This window comes from Lipotes vexillifer, unplaced genomic scaffold, assembly GCF_000442215.2.
Source record: "Lipotes vexillifer unplaced genomic scaffold, Lipotes_vexillifer_v1.1 scaffold805, whole genome shotgun sequence".
Classification (NCBI taxonomy): domain Eukaryota; kingdom Metazoa; phylum Chordata; class Mammalia; order Artiodactyla; family Lipotidae; genus Lipotes; species Lipotes vexillifer.
The window spans coordinates 486,688-496,011 of record NW_006776681.1 but is presented as its reverse complement, the minus strand read 5'-3'; positions in this window follow the sequence as shown (position 1 = coordinate 496,011).

Sequence of the window (9,324 nt, the reverse complement as noted above, 5' to 3'; positions counted from 1 at the left end):
TAAGTCCCCGATCCAGCAGGGCTGGTTAGAGGTGTTAGAGATACACACAGACCTTCTCCCAGAGTCCAGGAATGAGCCGTCGGCCTCAGGCCTGAGCCCAGGAGCCACATGGAACTGGATTCTCTGGTCCCTGCTCCATCCGATCAAGCCGTTCTTTCCCCCCAAGAAGCTCTCACCGTCTATATTTGAATGCTTTCTGCAACCCTTATTCATTTTATTGCCTACTTTATCCTTATGATAAGTTCTGTCACTCAAAGGCCTCTGACCCTAAGGATACTGGCTTGCAGGATCTTAGTTCCCCAATCGGGGATTGAACCTGCACTCTCGGAGCTATGAGCTTAGAGGCCCTGTCCAGTGCTGAGGGCTGTCCCTGCAGATGTGTGCACCCTATGGACATCTGGTTTGGAGTTGGCAGGAGGCCAAGCTGAGCTGTGCATGTGGCTTTGGGGATTCATGAGGGCAACAGCCTATATTAGCCAGTCAGGACTGCTATAACAAAGTATAGTGGTGGGGCAGGCATAGGATAGACATTCACATTCCAAAAGGGAGAAATTGGAAGGAAGAAAGGGGTGACAGTCCAAAGGAAGTCTGAAACGTACCAGGGCAAATTCCATTAGATTTCAAGGTTTAAGAATAATCCTCTTTGATACTGCAAAGAAAGAAGATTGCAGGTCAATATCTTTGATGAATATAGATGCAAAAATCCTCAACAAAATATTAGCAAACAAATTCACCAATATATAAAAGGGATCATATACCATGATCAAGGGGATTTATTCCAGAGATGCAAGGATGGTTCAATATCCTCAAATCAATCAATGTGATACACCACAATAACAAAAGCAAGGATAAAAATCACATGATTATCTCAATAGATGCAGAAAAAACATTTGACAAAATTCAACATCCATTCATGATAAAAATTCTCATCAAAGCTGGTATAGAGGGAACATATCTCAACATAATAAAAGTCCTCTATTAAAAACCCCCAGCTAACATCATACTCAACAGTGAAAAGCTGAAAGCCTTTTCTCTAAAATCAGGAACAAGAAAAGGATGCCCACTCTCGCCACTTTTCTTGAACATAGTATTGGAAGTCCTAGCCATAGCAAGGAGACCAGAAAAAGAAATAAAATGTATCCAGATTGGAAGGGAAGAAGTAAAACTGTCCCTATTTGCAAATGATATGATACTATATAGAGAAAACCCTAAAGCCTTCACCAAAAAAATTTTTGAGCTAATAAGTGAATTTAGTAAAGTTGCAGGATACAAGATTAATATACAGAAATCTGTTGCTTTCCTATACATTATAATGAACTATCAGAAAGAGGATTCAAGAAAACAATCCCATTTACAATTGCAGCAAAAAGAAAAATATACCTAGGAATAAACTTAACCAAGGAGGTGAAAGATTTATACTCTAAAAACTATAACATATTGATGAAGGAAACTGAATAATACAAAGAAATGGAAAAATATCCCATGTCCATGGATTGAAATAATTAATAGGGTTAAAATGTCCATACTACCCAAAGCAATCTACAGATTGAATGCAGTCCCTATCAAAGTACCTCTGACATTTTTCACAGAACTAGAATGAATAATCCTAAAATTTATATGGAAACTTTAAGACCCTGAATAGCCAAAGCAATCTTGAGAAAGAAAAACAGAGCTGGAGAAATCAGGCTCCCTGACTTCAGACTATACTACAAAGCTACAGTAATCAAGACAGTATGGTACTGGCGCAAAAACAGAAATAGAGGTCAATGGAACAGGATAGAAAGCCCAGAAATAAACCCATGCACCTATGGTCAATTAATCTATGACAAAGGAGGCAAGACTATATAATGGAGGAAAGACAGTCTCTTCAGTAAGTGGTGCTGGGAAAACTGGACAGCTACATCTAAAAGAATGAAATTAGAACATTTTTCTCACACCATATACAAAACAAAAACAAAAACAAAAAACCCTCAAAATGGGTTAAAGACCTAAATGTAAGACTGGAAACCACAAAACTCCTAGAAGAAAACATAAGCAGAACACTCCTTGAGAGATACTGTAGCATTATTTTTAAGAATCTGTCTCCTCAGGCAAAGGAAACAAAAGCAAAAATAAACAAATGTGACCTAATTAAACTTAAAAGCTTTTGCCCAGCAAAGGAAACCATGGACAAAATGGAAAGACCACCTACTGAATGGGAGAAAATATTTGCAAATGATATGATAAGGGATTAATATCCAAAATATATAAACAGCTCATACAACTCAGTATCAGAAAAACAAACAACCTAATTAAACAAATGGGCAGAAGACCTGAATAGACATTTTTCCAGAAAAGATATACAGATGGCCAATAGGCACATGAAAAGATGCTCAACATCACTAATCATCAGAGAACTGCAAATCAAAACCACCATGAGATATCACCTCATACTTGTCAGAATGGCTATTGTCAAAAAGTTAAAAAATAACACATGTTGGCAAGGATGTGGAGAAAAGGGAATCCTAGTACACCGTTGGGGGGAATGTAAATTGACGCAGCCACTGTGGAGAACAGTATGGAGGTTCCGCAAAAAACTAAAAATAGAACTACCATATATTCTAGCAATCCCATTCCTGGGTATATATCTGAAAAAAATGAAAACAGTAATTTGAAAAGATACAAGCACCCATGTTCATAGCAGAATTATTTACAATTATCAAGATATGGAACCAAGCTAAGTGTCCATGAACAGATGAATGGATACATAAAATGCGGTATATATATGTATATGTGGTGTGTGTGTGTGTGTGTGTGTGTGTGTGTGTGTGTGTGTGTGTATAGAATAGAATACTACTCAGCCTTAAAAGAAAGAATAAAATTTTGCCATTTACAACAACATGGATGGACCTAGAGGGTATTATGTTTAGCGAAATAAGTCAGACAAAGGCAAATACTGTATGCTATCACTTATATGTAGAATCTAAAACAATAAAACAAATGAATATAACAAAACAGAAACAGACCCACAGATATAGAGAACAAACTAGTGGGTACCAGTGGGGAGAGGGAAGGGGGAGGGGCAAGACAGGGGGAGGGGATTAAAAGATACAAACTACTATGTATAAAATAAATAAGCTACCAGGAAATATTGTACAGCACAGGGAAACATAGCCATTATTTTATAATAACTTTAAATGAAGTGTAATCTATAAAAATATCGAATCACTATGTTGTACACCTGAAACTAATATAATACTGGAAGCCAACTCTACTTAATAATTAAAAGAAAATAATCTTCTCTGGCTCCATGCTCTTCTTTCTGGGTCCACCAGGGTGGCAGCCGTGACCCTTCAGCCCTGGAGTGAAATGGAGGACTCAGCTCTGCCCCTCACCCCCACGGTGCCCTGGGCCGTGTGACAGGCAACCTTAAACCACTCTTCAGGGTCATTCTTCCCTCTGCCCGGAGGATGAGGCGTGTTTGCCGGGCTGGCGCTATGGTCCTGTCCTATAGAATCCTGGACAGCCTTTCCTTCATCTCATCCTGTCTCGGTCTCCTTCAGTCAGTCCAAGCTGGTGGCATTTCTGCTGATATGAAACTCTCAGAAACCTTGGGTCTGGTGGGTCTAAGCCACCAAACAAGAGGGTCTTCCGCAGATCTCCCCTGGAGAGGCTCCCCTCTACCCTGGCTTCTGCTGAGATGGCTGACTGGATCCATCAGACACATGCCCATAAGCTTCTTAGCAAACACTGCCCAGCACCACTCTCAGAGCTCTCTCCAGAGCACAAGCTTTTCTCATTTTTTATAGTGTGGATTGGTTGGGAATTTTCCAAATCTACACGTTCTGGTTCCCTCTTCAATTTATCTCTTTCCTCTTGAATTTGACCATAGGCAACAAGGAGAAAATAGGCTGCACCTTCAACACTTTGCTTGGAAACCTCCTCAGCGGGACTTCCCTGGTGGCGCAGTGGTTAAGAATCCACCTGCCAATACAGGGGACACTGGTTCAAGCCCTGGTCTGGGAAGATCCCACATGCTGTGGAGCAACTAAGCCCGTGTGTCACAACTACTGAGCCTGTGCTCTAGAGCCCGCGAGCCACAACTACTGAGCCTGTGAGCCGCAACTACTGAAGCCCACATGCCTAGAGCCCGTGCTCCGCAACAAGAGAAGCCACCACAATGAGAAGCCCACGCACCGCAATGAAGAATAGCCCCCGCTCGCCACAACTAGGGAAAGCCCGCGCGCAGCAACGAAGACCCAACACAGCCAAAAATAAATAAAATTAAAAAAAAACAAAAACAAAGAAAAAGAAACCTCAGCTGTGCATCCACGCTGGTCACTTGCAGGTTCTGCTTCCACAAAACACTAGAACATGTGATGCAGCCGAGATCTCTGCCGCTCTGACAGGGAGCACCATCCTCCAGCTTCCCTTCCCCTTCCCATCTCTTGTTCCTCATTTCCTTCTGAGACCTCACCGGGGGCACCTTCAACGTTCATGTTTGTACCACACCCTGTCTGTGATGGTGTGTGTGCTCCTCCAAGACGTGGGAGGCAGTCTCTGTAGGCCCCCTCTTCTCTCTGGACTACCTTTCACACCCACAGTTTCTCCAAGGCGACCCAGGCTTTATCTAACACGCTCCTCGAAACTCTTCCATTTCTGCCCACTATTAGTTCCAAAGCCCCTTCCATACTTCTTAGGTATTTGTTACAGTAGCACCTCACTTCCTGGTACCAAGGTTGGCATTAGTGTGTTCTGGCTGCCAAACCAAAGTACCACAGGCTGGGTGGCTTAGTCAACAGAAATTTATCTTCTCATGATTCTGGAGGCTAAAAGTCGGAGATCAAAGGGTTGGCAGGTTGGTCCCTTCCAAGCCCTCCCTCCTTGGCTATTAGACGACCGTCTTCTCCCCGTGTCCTCCTGTTGGTCCTTCCTCTGTGCTTGTCTGCATCCTAATCTCTTCTTATAAGGACACCAGTCATACTGGATTAGGGCCACCCTGATGGCCTCATTTTAACTCCTGTCTTTAAAGACTGTCTCCAAATAGAGTCACATTCTGAGGTCCTGGGGGTTCGGATGTTGAGGTCCTAACTTCAACATATGGATTTGGGAGAGGACACAATTCAGTCCCTAACGAGCCTCCATACACTTTCTACTTCCGAAAAGCTGGCCCAGTGATTTCGTGTCGTCACTCGGCAGCTGTGTCCCCCCCCCCTCCCCCAGCCCTTCAGGCCCCTGTTGTCCCCGATGGGAGACACGTGGGCCACATTCTCTCTGTGGTCGGTGGCGCGTGGCCATGGGGAGGGGAGCTCTGGAAACCCAGGAGCGCTTAGCCGCCCTGAGTCCCGGCAGCCGTCCTGTCGGAGGGGCTGGAGGGCAGTGGGGTCCATCCTCCCTCTCTCCCTTCTTCTGCAAACCCCCAGGGCCGCCAGCCTGGCCCGTAGACCCCAGCCTGACTGCATGCGCGGCCTCTGTCCGCCCACCCCACGCGCCGTCACCCGCTGCCCGCTGGTCGTCGGCCCTGGTGGCGAGCCCACGCGATGTCCCTGCGCCCACACTCGCTCGGCAGCGGCCGAGCCTGGCTTGGCGCGCCCCTTCCCCGCCTCGCTCGGCCCTCGTCGGGGTCTCTCCTTCCCCAGCCGGGACTCAGCCTCCCCGTCGGGGCCCGTGCCTCCCGCCTCCTCTTCTGCGGCCGCTCGGGGGAGACGCGACAGCAGGCTCCACGCCCCCCGGCGAGGCAGTGACATGTCGCGGGCAACTCAGCATCTGTTAACAAGCCTCCCCCGGGGCCCCTGTCCAGGCCCCTCCCTGTATGACCGCACGCGCCCACCGCCTGCCCACCGTGAAGCCCGCCCCGATGGGGATGCTCTCACGTCTCACGGGCCGCATCTCACCGTGACCCTGTGAGGCGAGCAAGCTGCCCCCCTCTCAGACCCGGTGAAGTGACTTTCCTGTGCTGACCCGGGGGCTGGGAGGCAGGAACGGCGCTGAGGGCCCCTCGGCACTCGCCGCGCACCCCAAGCTTCCCTCCCTCCGCCGCCCCGCTCCCCCACACCAGCTTTCCCGGGCGCCAGCCCGCCTCCCACCCACAGCGTCCTGCCCGGGCTCCTTGCCCTCCCGCTGGACCAAGAGGACGACAGTCTCACTGTGGGTAACCTGGGCAACAGGCTCGTCCTACTTGGCCCTCAGAAAGAAGGCTGGAGCCAGGCCCAGGGTCAAGGTCAGCTTGGGCCCTGCGGTTCTCCCCTGCTTCGCGCTGCCCCACCTCCTTCTGTCTTGCAGGGAGCGGCCGCCGAGGCGCAGAGCTGGTCCCAGAGCACAGCTGTGGGTCACAGGTGTCATCGACTCCGAGATTCTTAGTTTTCCAGAAGCTTTATTTTGTTTTACCTCCAACTGAACGTACGTAGCCAATGAACTGGAAGCTTGGTCACACACACACACAACACAGGTATCTTCACATCACGTTAACTGTAGATTTTTCAAACTACTGCTTACGCGCATTACTACTTTGAAATTATGGCAGCTATCAGACATGAGGCCTCGTTATTTAACGCATTCAGAAACACATTATAAACATATTTTGATAACCGTCTCAGCATCATTCGTCTTTGCGACCCCAAGCCATACATCTCACTCACCTGAAAACGAAGAGGCCCCACGTGGCCAGCAGACGCCAGCGGACCAGGGTGAAGCCACCTTCCACCGAGGACGCAGGAGCCTGTGACCGCGTGGCCGCCCCGGCCGTCCGGCCACTTCTAGCCGTCTTTCAGGGACGGAGAATGCGGCAGGGGCTGCGCCCGCCCGAGCGGCTGCCCCGCCGTGTCCTCCCCGCCGGCAGCCCCCACCCCATGACGCAGGGCAGTGGCGCTGGGAGGGGACTGCTGCCCCCTGCCCTGGCACCTGAGCGCCGGGTTCTGGGCAGTGGGGCCCGAGAGGTTCTGTGCAGGTGGGGTGCTCACTGAAAAAGGGGCGTCTGAGCTGGCGGGAGGGCAGGAAAGAAGGAGAAAGACGCACAGGGCAGCAGGAAACGCTTCCTTCTCGCGAAGGTTTTCCCGCTTCTGGGGGGGGGGGCGGGGGGGGGCACGGGGGGGGGGGGGGGCCGGCGGCGGCAGAGGCCGGCGTGACGTTGCACCAGGGGGAGGGCACGGTGGGGCAGAGGAGGGTAGCTGCTCACAATGAAGTCACGTCCCAGAACCAACCCAGAACCCTGTCACCTTGGGCCTTGCTGTCAAATGAGATAATAAATGTCTCCATTTATACTACGTTCAGTTGGATTTCTGACTCGTCACCGAAAGTGCTTGAGTAGAGAATTCTGCACAACTTCAAGAGCACCGTGGACAGTTAATTTCTGGAAGTTCCTCAGTGAGCCTGCACCGGCCACTCTGAGTTCTCACATCTTGGCCCTCGATGGTGAACCAAACCGCCGCCCCTCGACAACCCCCCTGCCCCCCGTCAACCCCGAGGATTCCTTCCACGACCTTCAGGAGGCCAGCACCTTGCTGTGACTCAGTCTATTTTCCTGTGTTCAAGATCTGGTTCCAAGTCGGACTCCCCTGGGGGTGTAACCTGTGGCGGGGACCATGACGGTCTTTTCCGCAGCCCCTGCCCAGCACCCAGGTCCAGGCCGCACAGGTGCTCAGGCAGGAACTGCTGGGGGAATACTTCTCATTACTTCTTTGGGACCCCACAGATGCAAAGGCTTTTGGAAACATGTTTATCACATGCAGGCACACATAATACATAAAATCAAATACATATATATTGTATTACTAGTAAGTTGCTCAGGAATATGTAAGAACATCTAGGAAGAAAATTTTCCTTTTTTCTTTCAGGTAAGTCCGTGGACAGAAAAGGGTGTTCAAACATCTTATTTTTCTGGCTGAATATATATATATATTTTTTTGTGGTACACGGGCCTCTCACCGCTGTGGCCTCTCCCGCTGTGGAGCACAGGCTCCGGACGCGCAGGCCCAGCGGCCATGGCTCACGGGCCCAGCCGCTCCGCGGCATGTGGGATCTTCCTGGACCGGGGCACGAACCCGCGTCCCCTGCATCGGCAGGTGGACCCTCAACCACTGCGCCACCAGGGAAGCCCTGAATATTTTTTAAAACGTGAAATATACTGCAGACCTGACCAAGGATCGAACACAGGCCCCCTGCACTGGGAGTGCGGGGTCTTACCCACTGGACCGCCAGGGAAGTCCCTTACTCTAAATATTTTTTGCACATCTGACCCTCCCTGCTCTAGTCCAAGGCTCATATAGCTCCTCTCCCCCCGGAATCGGCCCAAAGTCTTTCCTCAGCATGCGGGACTCCACCTCCGGCTAGACTGACCCAATCCTGGCTCCAAACGCCCCACCCCGAGCCTGCCAGACACTCTGCTCATCCTCTTCTGGCATTTAACACATTCCCCCTGCTCTTAGGTCTCCAGGGCATCAGAGCAACAGAGAGAGTTTCTCAGAAAATTCCTGTTGTCAAAGCAGGAAACACGCACACACACACGCACACATACACGCAATTCCTAACGGCCTCTGATGGGTCCTGCACAATTATGCTAAGAGCTCTTCTTGCTTCTCACATGGCAGCGGAGCAAATTTTGGTTGTCTCAAATAATGGAGAAAGAGGATGTAGAAACAGGGCCTCCAGAAGGTTCAAAACACTCATCGGGGCCATCTTTTCAGCCTCCCCAGTTGCAACCCAAATTGCTAAAGAATTGGTCAGTATTGTGTTTCCCTGACACACCTGTGGGGTTGTCCAAAGGAAGGTAGTTTTAAAGGCCCAGGAAGAGGGGCAAGGACTCAAGTTCGCCTGGAATGGAACTGGAGAGCCCGGGTAACGGGTGAACAGAATAAGGGTTTAAAATACTCTAAAAGCTGTGACGATATTGGCCCTTCAGCCTCTCCCCTGCCCTGGTTTGGAGGGCAGGCTTTGGCTCTCAGCGCCTGGGGCTGGCCAGGGGAGTACTTAGGAGTGGCGTGACCTTGGGCATGTTAGTCTGTGACCCTGAGCAGGCCAGCAGCTTCAAGCACCAGCTTCCCCAGCCAACTGTAAAATGCAGCCCGTAATGCTATCTCCCAGGTTACTGTGAGAAGGCAATGAGGATGTATTTAAGTGCCTGGAGTGGGGCCTGGCACGTCATAAACACTCCACAGATGATAACGGCTATTATTCCAAATAAGAATAAACATCGGGCTTCCCTGGCGGCGCAGTGGTTGAGAGTCCGCCTGCCTATGCAGGGGACACGGGTTCGTGCCCCGGTCCGGGAAGATCCCACGTGCCATGGAGCTGCTGGGCCCGTGAGCCATGGACGCTGAGCCTGCGCGTCCGGAGCCTGTGCTCTGCAAC